Source organism: Rhincodon typus, chromosome 15, assembly GCF_021869965.1.
Source record: "Rhincodon typus isolate 14 chromosome 15, sRhiTyp1.1, whole genome shotgun sequence".
NCBI lineage: Eukaryota > Metazoa > Chordata > Chondrichthyes > Orectolobiformes > Rhincodontidae > Rhincodon > Rhincodon typus.
The window spans coordinates 41,016,711-41,038,802 of record NC_063346.1 but is presented as its reverse complement, the minus strand read 5'-3'; the positions used below and the strand labels follow the sequence as shown (position 1 = coordinate 41,038,802).

Genomic DNA, 22,092 nt, shown 5'->3' with positions numbered 1-22,092 from the left:
TTTTAAATTAAATGTGTGTTGTCTTTATAAAAACAATGTCAACTCCAGTTAGGAGCATGTTTGGGAACAGGGTTACAAGTTTGTTGACCTATCATTTAGCCTAATTTCTGTCAGTGCATGATATGTAACTTGTAGAATAATATTTAAGATTATTAATTCATCAACTGATGAAGATGTCCCCTAGACTATCAATGCTGCAAGGCTTACACCCACATATTGTCCTCTGCAGGTATGAAAGGAACATCATCCAAAAACATTGCAAGACATTGACTCTCTCTTTCCCTTGCAGGACAAGGTGGCAAATGGCATGAAGCAGTTGCAGAGAACTGGTGGTGACAAGCAGACCGTTATTCTCCTATCTCAAGGAGGAGATGGTGCTGAGGATTACTGGTGAAATGGTCAGTGAATAAATGGAAATTTGTAATGCAGAATCCTTCAGAATAACAAAACGTTCCTGCATCGTGCACTTTCTGAAATCTCATTTCACACTCATTTGTGATCCCAATGATATATAAGCTACAGATGGTGTAATCTTCGATCAATTTGCTGTATAGTTGCTGTTTGATAGCACTATCAGTGACATGTTCCATCACTTTGCTGATGATGGAGATTATATTGATAATATAATAATTGGACAGAATGGATTTGTCTTTGTAGACAAGATAAACCTGGACAACTTTTCCCAGTGTTGGATAGGTGCCAGCATTGTAGCCATACTGAAACAGTCTGGATAAGTGCACAGTTAGTTTTGGAGCACAAGTCCTCAGTGCCACAACTGGGATGTTGTCAGGATCCATAGACTTTCCTGCATGCTGGGTCCTCAGCTGTTTCCTGCTTTCATGTAGTGTGAATTGTATTGCCTGAACACTAGTATCACTGATGGGAAACGCAGAGGAGAATGAGATGAAGCATCCAATTGAATTATTGATTGAAAGTGGTTGCAATTGCTTTAGCCTTGTCTTTTGCTTTAAAATGCTGGGTTCCCTAATCATTGAGCACAGGGATGTTTTTGGAGCGTCCTTGTCTGGTTATAATTAAACTGTTCACCACCATTCATAACTATAGGATGGCAGGACAACAGAGCTTTTCTATGATCCATTGATTGTAAGATTGCTTAGCTCTGTTAATAGTATGTTACTTCCTCTATTCAGCATGAATGTTATCACCACCAGATTGTTATTTCTTTTTTGAGTATGCTTACTACTGTTCCTGGCATTATTTTCTACACACTCCTTTGAATCAGTGTTGATTCCTCAGTTTGTTGGTTTTCTTTGAAATTATTTATGCATGGGATGTGAGTGTCACTTGCCCAACCAGGATTTACTGCCCATCCATTGCTTTTGAGAAGGTTATGGTGAACCTTTTTTGTATACCATCTACTATTGGTACACCCACATGCTGTTAATAAGGGAGTTCCATGTTTTTGACCTAGTTAAAGTGAAACAACATTGATACAGTTCAAAGTCAGGATAATGCATAATTTTGAAAGGAACTAGCAAGTTCAACCTGATGGCACAGGATACCCAGGGCATCTCCATCCTGGCTGTGTACCACTGTATCATCACTTCTGGAGCTCAGGTGCAGACATGTGGAACATTGCGTAAGAGACCACATTTATCTTTTGAACTATAAAGTGGAATAGAGGTCAGACACACTGTTATGTAGCTAAAGTACCAGGAGAGTTTTGCAACTTGGAAGAAGCAAGTAGTGCACATTTTTAACGGTGCAAGACAGTGTTGTTTTTTAAGCAGTGAGGGGAATATTTTGAGACAGAGTGGCACTCGGAGTCTTTGAGTAACGAAAGACTGCCTGATGTCAGTCCTCAAATTAGACGAGCTGCCGTTTGTCACAGGCTTGTAAGTGCAGAGCAGCCAGAAACCTCCAGAACCAACTAACAGAAAACATCTCTCTCACCCTTCTCTCACTGCAATTCAAAATACAGAAAAACCAAGAAATTTATAAGGAACTCTAATACAAGAAGAAACCAAGGTCCACCAGATCGACTATCAAACTGAAGAATGGTCAGCATTTTGCAGACAATGTATCATCATTGCTAATATCAAAGTTAACAGAAAAATAACTTAATCACCCCTGAAATCTGGACTCAAGAATTTCATTTGCCCTGTTTATATTTTTTCACCGATAATACGTGTCAGACTATCCATCTTTTGTTTGTTTTATTAGGGGTTTACAGAGGTATAGTTTAATTCACATTGTACTTGATTCACAATCTTTTCTTTACTTGGTCATTTGTTCAACTTAAATGTGTTACAATGGACAGTTAATTTCTGTTATGAATGAATCTGGTATGAATGACTTTGTCCTGTATAGCAGTCAGTCAGGTAAACTGGTCATCTTGCTGGTCTGATTGGGTTTTGACATTTTTGATGACTTTTGGAATAATGGGATTTGACAATTGGTGCACTCTTCTCAGTTAATTTGCAACAATGACATTAAAATATAAGTGCATTAACTATCCCAATTTTGGCACAAGTTCACAGATATCAGTGAAAAAGACTTTGCAGAATTGAGAAGACTTTGCGTACTTTTTCCTTCCTAGAACCTAAGTCAATGTCAGGTAATCTATTTGGTTTTATTTTGCGTCACATTGGCTGTAGCAATTTGATACAATGGAGTGTTTTTCTAGACAGGTAGGAGTCAGTCACCTTGCTATGGGCCTGAAGTCACACTTTGGCCAGATTAGATAAGGATGGCAGATCTTCCTTCCAGAGAAATCATTCCAAATTGTATAATTGAATTTAAATGATTTCAGCTGCTATGGTGTGAGATTTCAACTTATGTCTTCAGATTACTAGTTGAATAACATTACCACTATATTGGTTCCTGAGTTGAAGAGCTAGGGAAGAACACACTCTAAGGAAAAAGAACCTTCATTGACCTAATTTTCACAGTCATTAGCTAGATACTGGGTCTATATGGTGGAGAATATTATAGAGTGGATTCTGCATATGGTCAGTATTCAGGTGCAAGGGGATCACAGCCAATGTAGGGGAATCAAGAGAGCATCGGTTCGAGCTTGCCAGGGTATGAAGTCACACTACTGAGGATGACTCAGATAATGGCTTTGATCTGTGCACAGGAAAAGACTGACAGAGATACACCCTAAAATATCTGTGTTAGCAGGCCTTCCAGAAAGCCTGATTTATTTGTGCCTTCTTGTATTCAGTCACCATTCAACTCTGTTTTAATATCTCCTAATTTGGTGTCTTCTAAAGATGCTGATATTATACTTTCAATTCCCAAGACAAAATAATTTATGTTAAAGATGAACAACAGTAAACTCCAGAATTGACTCCTGTCAAACATCATTTCCCACCACTTACCAAGCTGAATAATAACCCTTAACCTTTGCTCTTTGTTTTCAGTTTCGTCATCCATCCTTTTGTTTGTTCCTTGACTCCAGATGTTCTGACCTTACTCGTAAATTTGTTCTTATAAATACATCGAGAATTTTGCTACCCTTTGCCCAGAGGAAACCTACTCTTTCTATCATTATTTGTTATGCCATAACAAAGTCAGAAATTACAAGTCATTTTATAAAGTCAGAATTTATTGTGTTATGCATATTTTGCTTTATGCTTAAGTTCCGTCATCCCGTCTACATATTCAGTTGAAGAATCACATCTCTACATCCACTTGATACTTAGGCACTGGATAGAGCACCATTTAATCAACATCATGTTTCTTGGAGGCTTACCTGAGATGTGGCAATGTGGTTTCTCACCAAAAATAAGTCTAGTGTTCTCTTCCTTAAGGTTAGTACCAAATTGAAAAAAAACAAAAACATAAAATATGGCAAAGGTTTGTGGTAAACCAGAGGACTGGGGAAGTTTTAACAGCCAATAAAAGATAACCAAAAACAATAATAAAAATGGAGTAAATAAACTACGGAGGCAAATTAGCAAGTAATATAAAGACCGTAAGACCTTCTTTAAATATATAAAAAGGAACAGAGGGACCAAAGTGAACAACGACCCCTTGGAGAACAATACTATGGAAATAATAGTTGGGAACCAGGAAATGGCAAAAGAGTTGAATAAAAAGTTTTCATCAGTCTTCATGTGAGGACATTAATAGCATTCCAAAAATGCTACATAATCAAGGCGTAAAAGGGGATAGCAGGAAATAAACACAATAACTATTAGTAGAGAAAAAGTACTACAGGAGCTAAGAGGGCTGGATCTGATAAGTTGCATCCAAGGATTTTAAAGAATATACCTACAGAAACAGTGAATGTACCGTTAGTAATCTCCCAAGAATCTTTAGATTCGGGAAAGTTTCAGAAGATTGGAAAATTGCCAATGTAATATCCTTAGCATCCTTATTCAAAAAGGGAGGGAGATAAAAGTCAGGTAGCTGTAGGCTAGTTAGCTTAACTTCTGTCATTGGTAAAATTTTAGAATCTATTATAAAGGATGCAATAGTTCAGGTTTAGAAATACATAACAAAATAAAGCAGAGTCAGCATGGCTTCAAAAGAGAAATCCTTCCTGCCAAATTTCTTAGAGTTACTTGTGGAGGTAATATGTAGGATAGATAAATGGGCACTAGTCATTGTAATATATTTGGATTTCCATAAAGCATTTGATAAGGTACAGCAGACAAGGCTACTTAATAAGAAAATGATCCAGAGTCTTGGAGGTAGTATAATAGCATAGGCTGAAGATTCACTAACTACTAGAAGAGTGAGTGGGATAGGGAGAGTATATTCAGAATGCAACCTGTGGAGTGTCATAGAGGTTAGTGCTGAGGTAACAACTATTTACAATATATATTAATGACTTGGATGACAGGAGTGAATGTACCACCATCCAGTTTGAGGACGGCACAAAAATAGGTGAGAAGGCAAGTTTTGAGAATGACACAAAGAGTCTACAGAGGGAAAAGTAAGTGGACAAAATATTGGGAGATGGAATATAATGTGGGAAAATGTGAAATTATGCACATTGGCAGGAAAAGCAGAAGAGCTGAGTATTATTTAAATGGGGAAAGACAACAGAAAGCTCCAACACGGTGGGATTTGGGATTCTTGTGAATGAATCAGAACGCTAGCAACCAAGTTCACTGGGTAATAGAAAAGGTAAGTGGATAGCTGGCCTTTACTTCAAACAGAATAGAGTATAAAAATAGACAGGTCTTGCTAAAACTATACAAGACACTAGTCAGACCTGGAATACAATGAACAGTTTTGGTCCTCTTATTTAGGGAAAGATATATCGTCAATGAAGGTAGTCCAGAGAAGTTTCACTAGATTGATTCTGGGAATGGAGAGATTTTCTTTTGAGGAAAGGTTGAGTAGGTTGAGCTTATTAGAATTAAGAAGAGCGATAAAAAAAACTATAAGCTTCTCAGGGTGGTTTACAGGGTCGATGCAGAATGGTTGCTTCCCCTTGTGGGAGATCTAAGACCAGAGGGCATAATCTCAGAGTGAGGGAACACCTATTTAGGACAGCGATGCAGAGGATTTAATTCTCTTAGAGGGCTGTGAATCTGTGAAATTATTTTAAACAGAGCACTGTCAAGGCTAGGTTGTTAAGTATATTCAAGGCTGAGACAGACTGATTTTTAATTAGTAAAAAAATCATGGGTTATAGGGATAAAACAGGAAAATGGAGTTGAGGATTATCAGATTAGCCTTGACCTCATTGAATTGTGAAGCAGGTTCAATGGGCTGAATGACCTACTTCTACTCCTATGTCTTATGTTCTTATAGTCTAAACACATTGTGTCTATGCTGGACCTTTTCTTATTCAAATCGACAATGCATTTATTTCAGGGATGCCTTCTACTCATGGTCCAGGAAGGCATTAACAAATTATTGGACCATGGAGAGTAACTGATTACAGTTGTTGAACAAAATTTAGGAATCCATCCAGTTACATTTGGATAAACAGGCTTTGTCCCGGAAATGGAAATTCAGGTACATCATTTGGTTCAGAATAAAATAAATGTTGAGGTCACCTAAAATTAATTTTCAAAATCTATTTTTAACCAATAACCAAACAGACAATTTGTCTCTTTATATCAAACTTTTATTAAAATGAAAATGTTGATCTGAAGAAGCCAGTAGAAATCTGGATAGACAGGATTATCTCAGCCAAAGAATTGGAAAGATGTTTGGAAATCAGCTCTTAACATCTTCATCTGTAACAAATCCAGAGACACATAATGAGGAATAATTCATAGTTAATCATACATCATCCATGATAGAAGACCTCATAGGAAGAAAAAAGTAACACAGGAACATATCTTCTAAAATTGTCTGAACTGCAGACTTTCATTGACTAGTTATCTCTTTTAAGCAGATCACTGGAATAACAATGTTTACACGTCAAAAACTTGCATTTGTATCCCATCTCAAAGCAGAAAGGTGTGTCAAGGTACTTCATATACTTTTTTCCTTCAAATGCCATTTGAAAAGGTCCAAAGTACCTTTACCGTAACAGTCATAGCAGGTATGGTAACCATGTCCCATTGATAAAGTATCTTGGCACGGTATTAAAGTACTGACTTAACATTTTTGCTACACATACCTTTATATGAGATGTGTAGGAATTATAAAGAAACTCATTAACTAAACTTTGAACATGAATTCGTGATCAAAATTTGATCTACTCTATTCATTTCTTTTTAAACTGTCAGTCAAACAGAGATATCCTCAACCCACAAAATTACTATAATTGCATAAAATGGATGTATGGCTGAGAGCAGGGTCTTGATCCACAGCATATTATATTCCATCAGTGTACTGGACAAATCCTTCTATTATAAATAATTGTCTACCTTTTAACATCCGAACCAGTACAATGGTCCAACATTAACTCTACTGATACATATTGGAACTATGCCTAACATCCTGCCTAAACATATCTTTATTTCCTTCTCTTGGTATCTCCAACAAACACAAAAATAAAGTTTTGCTCAATAACAGAAGCTCAAAAAGCATCTTGTCTTTACGACACTACACAACAGTTCAGATTTAACATCAAATTGATAACTTCTAGAATATTTGACAATATTGCTCAAGATGTGTGCAGTGGCAGGTGTTCAGTAACCTTTATCTATATACACTCTATCTCGTTAATACTGATGTAAATTTTAATTCAAGCAAAATAAATAAGCCTGTGATCTTGAATGCAAAATGATTATTAATAATCAGACAATAGAAAATGAAATTTTAGTTTTCAGTACACTATTTTGAAAATCAGCAACAACAAAAAATTTGACACAAACAACAATCGCCAAAAAATACTGAGGCATAAAAGAAGCTTAATTATTTTCGTGCACTTGCTGTCAGATCAGATTATTATAGGTAGTTGATACGTAGTATGGCAGGAAACATGAAAATATCTACTTAGAATACATTGCTGCTAATGAAGTTTCCAAAGATAGAATTTGTTATTTCTAGATTACAGGTAGAAACACTTACATAATTCAACAGTGTCTGGTCGTGGTCCAATAAAGCTACCCTAATCCAAATCATTGTGGAATGAGTTATCTGACAATTCACTGAGTCCAGGGCTCACAATCTTTAACATTGAGAAATGTTAGATCAAATCAACTTCATAGATTGAGGATGGTACATGACAGAAATTCTCTGTTATTTTATAGCAATGTATTGCAGCAAAACAGCTGAAATTAAGTACTACTAAACTGTCCTACAGCACTTTGAATAAAAGGGCAAATAGATGCAGAATTGCAAAATTTAAAAACGCAGCATGGAACCATCAATAAGATTTTTATTTTTGTATAAAGTACAATACTTAGGAAATTACTGGTAAGTTCCATCATATATTTAATGCACAGCAAATACTCAATAAGCATAGGAACAGTAATTATAAATGTGTCATTAAAAGTATGTATGTGCATTGATGTTATCACTTATAAAAAACTTTCATGAATAATGCATCTTTAGTATTGAGAAGGTGCTTCAAACATCACATGTTAAGTAGCTAGAGAATTGTTTCATAAGTTATCATGAACAAGTTTATTCTATGCTATTTCAAACCTCCATCACTGTGCTCCCCCACGCAGCTCTACACTATGCCCCAAGTTTGCTACATGTCTCAGTGTGTTTGGGGAAGCAATTAACCACAACATGAAGAATCCAACACATTCAAACTGGACAGCCTGCCAATATAATAAAAAAAGGTCGATGCGGTTATTGATGGTTCTGCTGCAAACTGCCACCACCACATTTACTAAGTACTTCATCATAACAAATTCTACTAAGGATATCTAGAGGTCAAAAGTCACTATTGCACCAATTCAACCAGAAAATATTATGACAAATTATTTAAAAATTTTTGTTTTGATAATCTTTTGGCCAATGTCATTGTTTCCTAGTGAATTAGGGGGAAGAGAATGAAAGAATGAACATGCTGAGTGGATGTGAGGTACTGGTTCATCTGAAGTTTGATGATCCTGGGCTATGTGCAAACTCTTTATTTCTTCTAAACACCACTGAGCCCATTTTTATTAGCTAAAGTGTCAAAGACTACTTGATCCCAAATTCATACTAAATAAAAATGGACAATTTCAAGGTTAGTTCAGCACAATTGTGAATTCAGAGTTACAACTCAAGATGTACTTAATTCTGGAGGCAACCTTGAATCTAAGTATCAATACTTATCAGCCAAACACCTCTATTGCTGTTTCCCATTAAATTTGTTGATAGACTATTGCTGTCATGAAAAGAAAGAGGGATTTTTTTTATCCAAATAAAGAATTCCAGAAAGTCTCTTAATGGTGATTGTAGTTCACTGACTGTGGCACCAAACTGATTTCACTGGTTAGAACCCATAATTCCTGTTTGCTATACAAAGACATTTTAGAAATAAAAATGAACACAGTGTGCTTAAAATTACTGACCTTCCCTTTGTATTGCCCGTTGCTGAGGTTGCTCTACAGGTGCCAGAAGCACCTCGCTCATCTGCCTATTCCTACAGTATCAGTTTGCATGATTATACTCAACTGCATAGAGGGTCCTAGGCAAACGCGATTATGTCATTAGCCAAGGGACAAAGATGCACTGTCTCTTTGAAAGCAATGGTAGTGATCCAAGACATGACTCTGCTGCTTTCCCCTTCCCAACCATAGAAAACTAGGCTGTCTGGTAGTGCCTAACTGCTGCCATAGCTATTATCACTAGTTAAAAATGGAATGGGGAAAGAACACAGAATCTTCTGTTTTGCAGAGCCTGCTAATAGACCATATGGTGTTTTTATATCACAAAAAACAATAGGGAAGCAACTACATTAAATTTAAAAGGGCATTTAAATGGTAGCAGTTGCTTTCCGGTACTTCACCCAAAAACAATTGCCAATAAGTGGGCTTCAATAGTAAGGGCTGGCAAAATATTCAATCATAAGAGCATAAAATCCTGTCCTTGTCCAACATCTATCGGCATAATCCCCCTTGGTGCTCCCACCCAATTTTGACCAGAGTGGGAACCTTGTTAATTTTCTTAGTCTAATAGGTCATGATTAATAATAAGATATCCTCTTAACATAATTAACAATGAGGTCAATTATAGCAAGCAGATCGCTGTTGCAGCTAATTCAGTCACTTCCTTATTTATAATACTAAGTGATTTAATGCTTTAGTTAATGCAAATATGATTATTATGTTGCAATTGCTAGGAAGTGCTGTTTAAATTCAACATTGTTGAACTTCAACATGATCCCAACACCTCTGTCAGAATGTACAATGATTTGTATCCATTTTAAATCTGGCTGAATTATGGTTTGAAACACACAGCAGGTCAGTCAGTATCTGCTGTAAGAACAACTGTGTTAACACTTCAAGCCTACAGAGATATCATATACACTTGAAATGTTAATCTATCTGTTATCTCCATAGCTGCTGACTAACCAGCTGTTTCCAATATTTTCTGTTTGTTTTAGACATTCAACATTTTCAGTTTTTCTTAATTGAGTGAATATTTAGGTTAGTGACAATAATCCTAATGGCTCAATAATAAGAAATTGAAACAGTGCTCACATGTTTGTTTATTGAAACAAGCAGATGCAGACAGTTGATTCAGCCATAAGTAACTTGGTTCTTATAAATTACTTAAGGACCATGCATAACTATATCATACGAAACCAAAAATAAATATGATTTTCCAAAGCCTGTAGTTCCAATTATGTATTAACTATTGTAACTAATTTACATTGAAACCAGGCATACAAAGAATGCAACCCAAGCAAAATTTATGCCCGTAGACTGTACTTGTATTCTTACTAGGGTCAGTGATTACCTTCCTACGACAGTCAGAATGAACTTGTAGTGCTGGAGGTTAAACTAAACTGCACCTGGCAAAACTAGCTAAAAGCACAGTCAGTGTGAAAAGGTTTCAATTGTTTTCTTGCTCAAAGCTAACATAAATCTGACAAGCAGTAAAAAAATGTGAAGATGCCAAGAACTGCAGGATAGTCTGAACTGAAACAGGCACCAAGGTCAGCCCAACTAGGGTCTATTTTGCAAAGACATCCCACATGATTCAAGACAGCAAAAGTCATTGCAGTCTTTCATCAGCAAACATCTTGGTGACCTCTTTTATTAGTAAAATATATGAACCTTGACCTGATGCAAAAATTCAATATTTTCCCCAAATATTTAAAAAATTTATTCAGCATCCGTAGTGGAGTCAGAGAGTCTGCTAGATGTAATTTGGCATCTGAATTATTTTGAGGCCAATATGGAAAGCTATTCAGAGCCTTATTTGAAGATGTGTCAATCAAGATATCACTTATGCTGCACAGAAGTACTTCCAAGATCTCCACACTGGTGATATCCTTCAGACAACTGCAGATAAGGTGAAGAAAACCTTTGATGAATCTGTCACATTTTAATGCTAAGAGGCTGTGATAAGAAAGATATTTCAATACCCTCTCGCCTTCCCTTTTAGCACCAACTGTTTCAAAATTCATCGAGTCCAATAGCCTCAAAACCTGTAACAATATGTAAAAGGTCTCATTTTCTTTTGTGCAGCACTGATTAAGATTTTAAATTATGTTGTTAAATCAAAATGGCAGGCCTGTCCTCAATGATGAGAAATTAAAGCTCTGCTCACATGTTTGCTTGTTGAAACAAGTGGCCTTTGCTGACTTTGGTGTGTGCAGGGGCCAGCTATATTAAGCACCCTTTCATCCATTTTAGATGAGATCCAGATGATTGAATTATGTGCGATTGTCAGCAAGATGTAGCATGAAATAAAAATGCTGGTGCCAATTCCTTTTGATTAAAATCTATTCTATGAATCTGAAGTTTGAACTTTACATTTTGTTTCTCTGCCGTAATTTCCTTGCATAATGAAACCACATAGACATGAATAAAATTACAGAGTAGAATATGTTGATACAGGAAAATATGACCCATTCAGGTTCAGAGGCTTGTGATCTGCAGGCGAGTTATTTTGCTAATCCAGTAATCTCCATACCGGATTTAGGTGTGAGGGATTTCCTAGAAAATAAAACATTTTATTTCAAATGCAAATTTCCCTAGTCTAGTCCTTCTGAAATATATCACTTCAACACAGTAATGAACTTAGACACAGCCCATAATTCTGATCTATCCCCCTTCTCCATTTGTTGTGGGAGAAAAAGGGATCTTTAATTAACTTCAGCATTTGAATAGGCACACAGTTTTCATCACGGGTAATTGCCTTTGATTGCCTTCCTAATTTACTGTTGCTATTGTAATATTGCTTGGCATATTCACCAGCTTTAAGCCTGTGACCTTCTCTGGTTTGCAGCATTTTGCATTAGGCATCAGAGTGGGTTCAGTCTTCATAAAAATTAATAAACTTATCAATTCAAAGGCCAAGGAAATTGCTGGAGAGTATAAACTGGATAAATATAGAGGACTTGCCTTGCAATAGCACCTAGCAGGAATGTAATATTTAGCTACACCTTAACAACAATAATACAGTGGGCAGCTGAAACAACCATGCAAGCCATTAGCTGATCTTCTTTAATAAGTTAATTACCATAGTTTGTAGCACTAATTATGTATTTAAACGCCTGTCTCACTTGTAAGCAAGGGATTAATTTATAAACACACTAGCTGCATAGCCATTTAGAGGTACTGCTTTGCTAGTTCTTGAGATGTTTTGCCATTCATGAAAGAAGTCTTGAGAGAAAACACTAATTTTAAAAGGCTGTGTGAGAATAGACATGTCTATTCAAAATCATTAAAGCCCCTACAGCATAAAGTTGTCATTGTCAATGGCTGCTGTAGTGTTGTTCCCGGAAGAATTTACAAAGATTTCAGCATTAAAAAAGGCATGTGATTGCAATTTAAATTGCAGAACCACCCAGTAGAAAATGCATACTTATTAAATCATTAATTGACTGACAGGTGGGTTTTAAACAAAACTCAAATCAATATGCCAAACAGACCAACAAAAGACATGAATGTCAATGATTTACAGCTTCATCTTATCTGATTTTCCCGTCTAGAGGGATCAACCAACCACAAAGCAAGGATCGTGTCAGGTGATTGTTGCCTATAATTTACTGGAGGGTCACTTAATGAAGTACAAGCTCTTATAATACAACTCTGTTAATTTTTACAGGTAACTGCGATGATCCCAAACCAGACCCTACACTGTATGTAATGATCCCAGATCAGATCATCAAATTATGTTACAATTTGGTTAGGGACAAATACTCTTTCTTTCTAAAGTTTACAAAAGATGAGATCCAGGGTCTTACTAAAAGAATAAAGCCACAAGATTCCACGGTTTTGAACAAACAGCAATACTTTACAAATTCATCTGTCATGGAGAAGTGGATCAAGCAGCTGGAATGGACTCTACGGATATGCCTTCAGATCTGTATGGCCACACACTACCAGTTACCACAGGCAAGCATTGCCACTCCAAAAAATGGAGAAGGTATTTGATGTCCTTACCTCATCTCCGGTAAGGAGGAGGAGACATTTGGACCTCAGATTATCAGATGAACAACTGCTACCTACATTTGGACAATCTTCTCATGGTAATCTCAACAAGTTGAGTGTGTGGGAAAACACACGGCAGATACAGTGGATAAATGTGAAGTTATGTACTTCAGTGTGAAAAACAGAAAAACATTATTTAAATTGTGATATGTTGGGTAAATGTGGGCATACAAAGGTGTCCTTGTACACTGGTCAATGACAGTAAATAGGCAGGTGCAGCAAGTAATTGAAAAGGCAAACTTTATGTTGGCTTTAATTGCAGAGGATTTCAGTATAGAAGTAGGGATTTCTTACTGCAGTTATACAGGGCCTTGGTGAGACCACACCTGGGGTATTACGTACGGTTTTGGTCTCCGTAACTATGAAAAGGTACAGCTGCCATAGCAGGAGTGCAGCAAAGGTTCACCAGGCTGATACTGAGGATTACAGGACTATTGTATGAGGAGAGATTGGTTTGATTGGGCTTCTATTCATGAGCGTTGAGAAGGATGAAAAGGGATCTAATTGAAACATCTAAAATACCAACAAAGTGAGACAGACTAGATGCAGGCAGGATGTTTTCCCTAGTTGGACGGTCTAGAACCACAGTCACAGTCTCAGGATATGGAACTGACATTTAGGATTTAGATGAGGCAACATTTCTTGACTCACAGGATGGTTAACCTGTGAAACTTACTACAAGAGAATGTAGAGGCTAGATCACTGAGTATATTCAAGAAAGAGATTGATACATTTTTAGATTTTAAAGACATCAAGGGGTATATACAGAAAGTGGGAGCCATGATCCTATTGAATGAGGGAGTATGCTTGAAGGACTGAACATCCTCCTCCTGCTCCTAGTTTCTAAGTTTCTAAGCTCTGATGGTGACAGTGTCTCCAATGCCCTCCTCCCAGTGATACCAGTGCTTCAGGAAGCTGTGACAACAGAAAAGGACCTGCCACAGGGCTGGAGAATCTCTCAGTACCTGGACTTGCATGTCTTCTGGCAAATGAGGATACCCACCAACATCACCTAGGCCAATGGGATACCAGGGTTAACAGTGTGCCTCCTGCAGGCAGCAAGAAGGAACACTATAGAACAGTACCTGTAAAAAAAAATTCCTTGTCAGGCCATCATGAATGAATGAAAAGCAAAATGTTATCTTGTTCATCTTCTTCTATTTATTAAACATTTAAGGTATTCTATGATTTTTAAATGTTTATGCCCGAACTGCAGACTATCTTACATCAATAGAAACTGCAATGCCATGCCACTTGCAAATGAAAATCAAAGGCCTGCCAAGATTCGTGCATGGTGTTGAGCCTTATGGATGTTTTAAATGTGTGCTTCATTCAGCTGGCAGAAGTCAGATGGCACGTGCATAATAATGTTTGGTAGAAGTTTGCAAAGCCACAGTTGCAATGTCTCATAATCTGGGCTACCTCATCTCTGTAGTACCCTGTCTCTGCTGGCCATCATGGTCATGTGCAACCTCATGTTCCTGCTCTGGGTCACTGCTCGACCCATCATTTGAGATGTATGGGCTCCTTCATGTCCTCATCCATAAGTTCTTTTCTCCTCCCTCCTGCTAATATGGTGCAGTGCAAAGCATATGATGATGATCAAAGATGCAGGACCTTGTGCATACTGAAAAGAACCAGCAGATCTGTCAAGGCCACTAAATCTTGAGCAGACCTATGGTTCTCACTATGGTTTGCCTAGTGGAATTATGTCAGGCACCATACATTTTTTCCATTTGACATAAATTATTTCCTTTAATGGATAAACCTTGTTTTCTATGAATCAATAATCCAGATGAGATGGGGCTAGAACAGATATCGCACCTGGGAGCACCTGAGAATACTCACAGGGTACCACACACATAGCTGCAGCAAACACTAATGATGATCACAGAAAATCTGGCATTTCAAGTCATGAAAACTTTCTGGTTAACAAAAACTCTGAGCTGTCTCCCTCGCTGTTTTAATGAGCAGTGTACGATCAATGTCCCCTTATATTTTATGAAAGCCTGAAATAGTCCAAAAGCCTCTCGTTCAGCTTGACTCCCATTGTGAATGGTGCATTTTATGAACATGTCCACTCTCCTGAACTATTTGTTCATCGCCAGTTTGATACAGTAGTGAGTTGAAGATTGTAAAATGCTGCAAAGGTGCTGCTGATCCCTGAAAGGATCCTGAGGCATAGTAGTTTAGGACCACTCTTACCTTCAGTGCCATAGGTATTGGATGGCCATCCAGCAGTGGAACGTATCTTCCCAGCAATCATGTTGCAGACGGTGTTAGCATGTCCCAGGAGAGATCCTGCACTACTGGAGTTTGATCAATTGAAGATAAATGGAGCAGTGCCTGTTCACCCTGTATTCTCCTTGCTATGTTCCCTCACTGACCTTCTGTCCCTTGAACATCACAACAATACTCTTGTTGCTGGCTCTTTAGTGATTGCTGCCTCTGGCCTTCTTTTTTCTTCCTCACTTGGAGAAGTCTCCACTAGGCTGGACTATTCCCAAGGCACCTTTGGCTTCCTTTGCTGTAACCAGCCCTGTAATTACTCATTCTTAGTCTTTGGCTTCTTTTCCCAGTCAGACCTTCACAGCTGGCTCCTTTACTGACTCAACAGCGAACCTGTCCAATAGTAATCACATATTCTAGAAAATCATTAATGCTGTAACACAGCATCTCTGTTGAATGCAATTTATTTTAAAAATGCAAAATTACAATGGTTTATACTGAGCAGAATGTAACTTTACCTGTGTGTTTGCTAAGTGATGCAGTTGAACAGTTGCTGTAATAGCCAAATTTGATTTTATCTGGCCTGCAAATAGCAGGCTTTTTCCAATCAAGTCTGCTACTGGGCACAAAGCTTACGATGTCAAAGCAAGATGCCCTGAGGGTGCAGTGTTTCCTGAACTCTAAATTGAAAGCTACCAGAACACATTTTCACAGACACAAACACACCTGAAAGCCACATTTCAAAAAAAGATGTAAACAAAGGGCAGCAATAGCCTCTGATTCCCACATACCTGCAGACTTCTCAGGTGCTATGTTTTACAATGGCACTATAGCTTGTCATCAGAACAAATTACCTGTCATATCTGTTGATAATATCTGAATATTTGACCTGACAACTCATTTCACTTTCTCAACCCTGACACACAACACAAATCTGTCTTCCCTAAGTATAGAAGATGTAAGGTGGAGTCTTTGGCTGATAAAGCAAGTTTATTTCAGGCAGCCTTGGATTGGACTTTGGGGTCAAGCAATAAACAGAGCCGCAAAGGGTTGGTTTTGTTCCTTTACAGCAAGCTCAGCCAAGCAATAGCTCTATAAGCTGGACATGGTTTAAGAGGATTTTGAGTGCTCATAAAGCTGCAAGATGTGTTCGGAATTGTAAAACTGCTAACTAGTCATTCATTTCAGTTGGTACTTGGTTTTTGAATATCACTGAAATCCCATATTAAGAAAAAATTCACATATAGTAGATGCTTACAAATTGTGGCTTCCAACATTTTATGGAAACAGTGCTGAAGTGTAAATCATGCATTTAATAAATTTTACCACCACCATCCAATTGGCAGGGTTACCACTGCAGGGATGCTTTTCTCTTTCCAAAAAAGCATTGTGCAAAAAGAGAATGTTATGTAAAAAGGATTTAAACTGGACAAAGAAATAAAACTTTGCAAACCAGTGAGTGCTCTTTTCTAGCTGTTAATACAAGGCATTATCGAGACCACCCCTGAGTATTTCAAAAAGTTCTGGTCCCCTTACTTGAGGAAGGATGTAGTTACACTAGAGGCAGTTCAGAGGAGGTTCACGAGATTGATTCCAGAGATGAGGGGTTTGTCTTATGAAGACCATTCTAGAGTTTAGAAGAATGAGAGAAGATCTAATTCAGGCTATTAAAGGTATTGACAAAGTAAACATAGAGCAGATGTTTCCCCACGTGGGGCAGTCTAGAATGACAGGTCATAGTTTTAGGATAAGGGGTAACAGATATAAAACAGAGATGGGGAAGAATTAGTTCTCTTAAATGGTTGTGAAGCTATGGAATTCACCACCCCACAGTGTAGTGGATGCTGGGACACTGAATAAATATTAGGAGGTGGTAGACTGATTTTTAATTAGTAATGGATCAAAGGGTTTTAGAGAGTGCATAGGAAGTTGGAGTTGAGGCTGAGATGAGACCAGCCATGATCTTATTGTAAGGCTCCAGGGACTGAATCGTCTACTCCTGCTTCTAGTTCTTATGCTTTTATGTTTTAATATAAACAATTGCTTAATGAAATTACTGTGGAAATTAATTTAGACATTTCGAAAGCAGTGTACGGACATCAGGCACAATTGCTCTGCCCAGCAATCACAGTGCTACATCAGTGACAGAAACACTAAAGATGGAAATTGGTCCAGGGATTTCCCAGTCAATGGCAAGAAATTCGTAGCACATCTCATTGGTATTTTTTTCCACAATTGGCAATTATGCAAATTTTATCAGTGATAATGGCAGTCAGAATCAGTGAGAACTTGGGTGTACATCTCTAGCTGGCTTCTCATAGATCCAAAATGTCATTGACTGCACACATGTGGCAATCTGTGCAACCACCAAAACATATTTCTGCAGATGTACACACGATTATGAGAAGCTGCCATGATGATTTCATCTTGCAGTTGCCCAAGTTCCATAATCAAGTTGAACCTGGAAGCAGAATAGGAGGGGGCTGCTGGAGGAGAAGGGATACTGCAATTTAACAGTTGCAGATGACATTTATCTGAAACAAATGACAATAAAGTTTTATTTGGCTATCGATGTGTGTCCAAACAAGTCCTCGGGTACTAATGCATTTCAGGGGCCTAGCAATCAAGAACAGGAAAGATGGGCAATAATACAAACTAATTACATTTGTATTCTATTAAAGAACAGAAATAAAGATTTCTTTCAAAAACCCATGTGCATTTCCTTATGAAGCTCCAAAATTTTATTTTTTCCTATCATTCTTACAAGATGACACGCTTGTGCTCCAATCCCTGCTCTGAGTGCTGAGGAGTTCTTGGGTGAAGAGCTCCGAGTTTTGGACCACTTGAGGACTTCACCAACCACCACTCTGCCTACATAAGTGGCATCAGAATGTGAGACAGTACAGGTGCTGGCTAGGAGGAGGAGCAGACAACAGGTGAGAAGTAGAGAGCTTTTCAGAGCAGTACATAGCTAAATATGTGTTTGTGCTCACCTTTCCTGATCTGCATTGAATGCTGGATGCTTCAAAGTGCTCCTGCTGTTGATGTCCTTGGCCTCAGGTTGTTGAAGGATTAGGCCTTTTCCTCCCATTTGGAAATGGGCATAACTCAATTTACCTAACTGTCTGATTCAGGTTAAAAAAATATACACACCAGTTTTTTTCATTAACAAGAAAATAGTAATGTATTGCAATCAAATTGTTTTTAACTAAAAGCAAGGCAAAGAACCAACAATTGCTAAATTATACATCTATAAAGTAAATTCCATCCATTTTTAAAACTCCCATACACATACAAACAGACATACAAAGAGACAAGACAGGACACAAATATTATGGGTGGGGAAGGAATAAAAAGTCAATAGAACAGAGTTCTGGCACCAATTCAGATCACAGATGTCAATGAGTTGCTTTCTTTCGAATTTCTTCTGATGCTTTTCAATTCTTTGCAAATGATGTGAGCTTGTGGATACATCTATTCTTCATCTTTTCATTCACTTTTGAAGATTCACCCTTGTGTTCCTGTGAATGAAGTTATTCCTCTTTCCCTTCAACAGGGGATTTCCAGACAGAACAATTTACAGAGAAAGGTGATGGAGAGCAGCTAACTATGAGGGATTGTCTGTTACTTATCCATACAATTGACAAAGAGAGAAAAAATTGCATGCTTTCTCTTTGCAGACTATATGTTTCCGCTTTATTGTCCATCCCCAAGACTGTGGTTGTTGCTATGCTGAGCCCACAGCAACTGGTCCCAATGGAAAAGCCATTCAAAGGCAGTCTCTGGGCAAAACTGCCCTGAACACACACAGGCGGTGCCATACTTCTGGAATGCTCCCTTACTTATTGAATAAGACAATACTATAGATACAACGCTGAATGCGTATCAGCTATTTGTTTTTAAAACTACAAACATCTTCATAAATAGTCTCCTTGGTTTAAACAAATATCTTTTTCTCATTTTTATTCAACAATCCAAAAAATAAATAAAAGTAGTCTTTATAGAATAAATATCTCTTTCCAGTTCCTCACAGCTCTAGCAGCACATCAAGGATTTTGTCATTGAAACAGGATTCAGGCTGAGCATGAAACCCACTTCCACACCTCTAATTCTAAATTCCACCAATCTTCCGATTTACTTTTTAAAGATTGGAGTTGAGGTTCACACTATACTACTGTCACACAATCAACACAAACCAGAAGTAAAATGATGAAGAGCTTGCTCAGTTAAATGCTATTGACAAAACAGGCTGAACATATTTCTAGGTTTCCCACATAATACTGGAGCCGAGATCCTGCCCCAATGTACCTCTGAATTAGAAACTGTGATGATACTATGGCTTTGGGAATGTATTTTATCCCTATTTTTTCAAAGAGGGGTTTTAAGACAGAGGTGAAGGACTGTCTATTTGGATCCAATAAAGTAAACTCCTTGTGAGGCCTTGGTGTATTTTACTTAAAGTTGGAACAATAGAAACAGCCTGAATAGGTGGGGTCAAGCTCCCCCTGGGCCTGGATTTTTAATTTTAGTTTTTCAGGAGCTGTTGCTGGAGTCTTGAAGCTGGGTTTAGTAGCTGCAGTACTTCTCTCTCTGTGAGTTTTCTCTTGATATTTTTCCTCCTGGACCGGAGAATTGCCTGTGAGATAATCTATTTTACTGAATTTGCCTTTGCCAAGGGTGTGTTTATGGGTTGTTACAATATTGGAACAGTTACTGTTTAGTAGTTAAGTAATCTATTGTTCTGTTAAGGTTTCCAATTTTTTATTCCAGTTTCTCTTTCTTTTATTTTGTTTTAACTATGGTGGATGAATAAAGTGTGTTTTGCTTCAAGATTAGTATTTTGACCAATAGAATTGCAACTGGAACACAATGCCTAGCAATTGCCTTTAAAATAAGAAAAAGTTAGGGTTTAGGCTATCTTCTTAATATACTTTGAGGGGATTTGGTATGGTCCATAACAATATGCCATAAATAACGGCTTATTAAAGGGAGTCTAAGCTTGTGCGGACTATGAAAGTCGAATCCTGGAGCTGAGACTAACAATTGCTGTCCATATTTGTCCCCTTAAGAAGTTAAATACACTAATCTGCAACAAAACGTGGAATCCTGAGTGAATTACAGAGTAATGGATCAGAAAAATTTCTGTTGTGTACCTGAAATGATTCAATATCTATTTAGCTTAATATTGAGTGCGCATGTACACACTTGGACTATTGTTACAGTCCCCATTAGGCTGTCATTTTTACATCAACAATTGGGTGAAAATATGCTTCAAAGCAGTTTAAAAAGCATTGGGTATCTCTTAAGTAGGATTCTAATCCTCCACCAAATAGCACAGCCAAGCACTGATATAAAGTGTGGTGATATTTGGATAAGAACTAATGAGAAGCCTCATGTGTAGCTGTTTGGATTATAATATAGATGCAAATCTTTGGGAAGCATTTAAGTTGGAGTGAAATACAAGCTTGTCTTTCTTTCATTTAAAGGTGTGGAGTATAAGCCATTAGAACAGGAGAGCTGAAAGGTGTCTGATCATTTTCATCTTTATTTGTTTTGGACAATTTCTTCTCCAACCAAGCATCTGTCAGCTTAGTTTCAATGATCAAATACATTTCATGTTTCTGGTACTTCTCCCTCCACTGGAACATCTGACCGAAATCACACAAATAAACGATTGACGGAAACGCACTAGAAACAATGGGCGTTGTTGTCACTACCACTTTGTATGCCCCCTATAGCAAGTTCAACCTGAAACTCAATATTATAAAGTGAAAAAATGGTGATAGAGCAAAGAGCATGGACATCAGTCTCACATGAAGGAGAAAGGGAAGTTTAGATTATTCTTGCCACTGTGTCTTCGAAAAGAAGACTTTTTTTCTAGTTGATCTTAATTTCTTAATTCTTCATAGAACATGATGACTGCTTGATGAAACACCAGGTACGAGCATTTCCTTCACTAAATATGCACCTTCTTTGTGCCAACATGACAGTACTGTAAATACTTGGAATGAAGCCTGCTGCCCAAACCAACCTGTTTCTTCAGGTGAAGGTATGTAAATGCACGAATTCTTATTGGTACCAACATGCACGGAAAGAACAGAAATGGTAGGAATAAGATTAAACTAATAAAAATAATGAAAACTTGTCTTTTAATACCACAAAACAGTGCAGGATTTGGCACAGAAAGACAGGTTATGTAAAACTGATGTACATCGGCTGACTGCAAGTGCAGACAGGCAAATAGATCTGTATCTTTTGCAATCAATTCAGCTTGTCAAACATGTAGATAATTTCAACTCATTCATCTTGGGTTGATGAAAACTAAAAGTAAGCAAAGGCATCTACAAAACCATTTTAAAAACGGTTTTGTCCTTCGATATTAGGATATAATTTGAACCATTTCTCAAATCTGTCTGATCTTGGATTTATTTCAATGTATACAGCCAAAGAGAAGTTAACCTTCATAACACCACAGAACGACATGACACTGGCTCGGCGACAAATCACAGGTAAGAAATTACCAGGATATTCAGTAATTGATAGGATGTTTCCAAAGCCTGATTAAAGGAAGGATAAGGGTGCTCCATTTATTAAACTGACAAATAAAGATGTATTAATAGGTCTGAAGTACAAGAACAGGCAGGTTGCTTTTGCTTTATATCTGTAGGATAATCTGTGTTTCATATGTCGCTTTGCATTTATCCTTTGTGTTAATGAAACAGAAGTCATTAATAATAGAGATAGTAGGAACTGCAGATGCTGGAGAATCCGAGACAACAAGGTGCAGGGCTGGATGAACACAGCAGGCCAAGCAGCATCATAGGAGCAGAGAGGCTGACGTTTCGGGCCTAGACCCTTCATCAGAAGGGTCTAGGCC

The 22,092-nt window shown here is 37.6% G+C and overlaps 1 protein-coding gene across 1 annotated transcript in view; it reads right to left on the bottom strand.

Moving 5' to 3' along the window:
• Window positions 1-6,030: 6,030 nt before the first annotated feature.
• The window catches only part of fto (FTO alpha-ketoglutarate dependent dioxygenase), a 321,431-nt gene continuing 305,369 nt past the window's right edge, over window positions 6,031-22,092 (bottom strand). The window contains exon 9 of the mRNA XM_048605987.1: window positions 6,031-6,164. The gene's annotated coding sequence lies outside the window, so the exon portion shown is untranslated. The remainder of the gene's footprint in view (window positions 6,165-22,092) is intronic.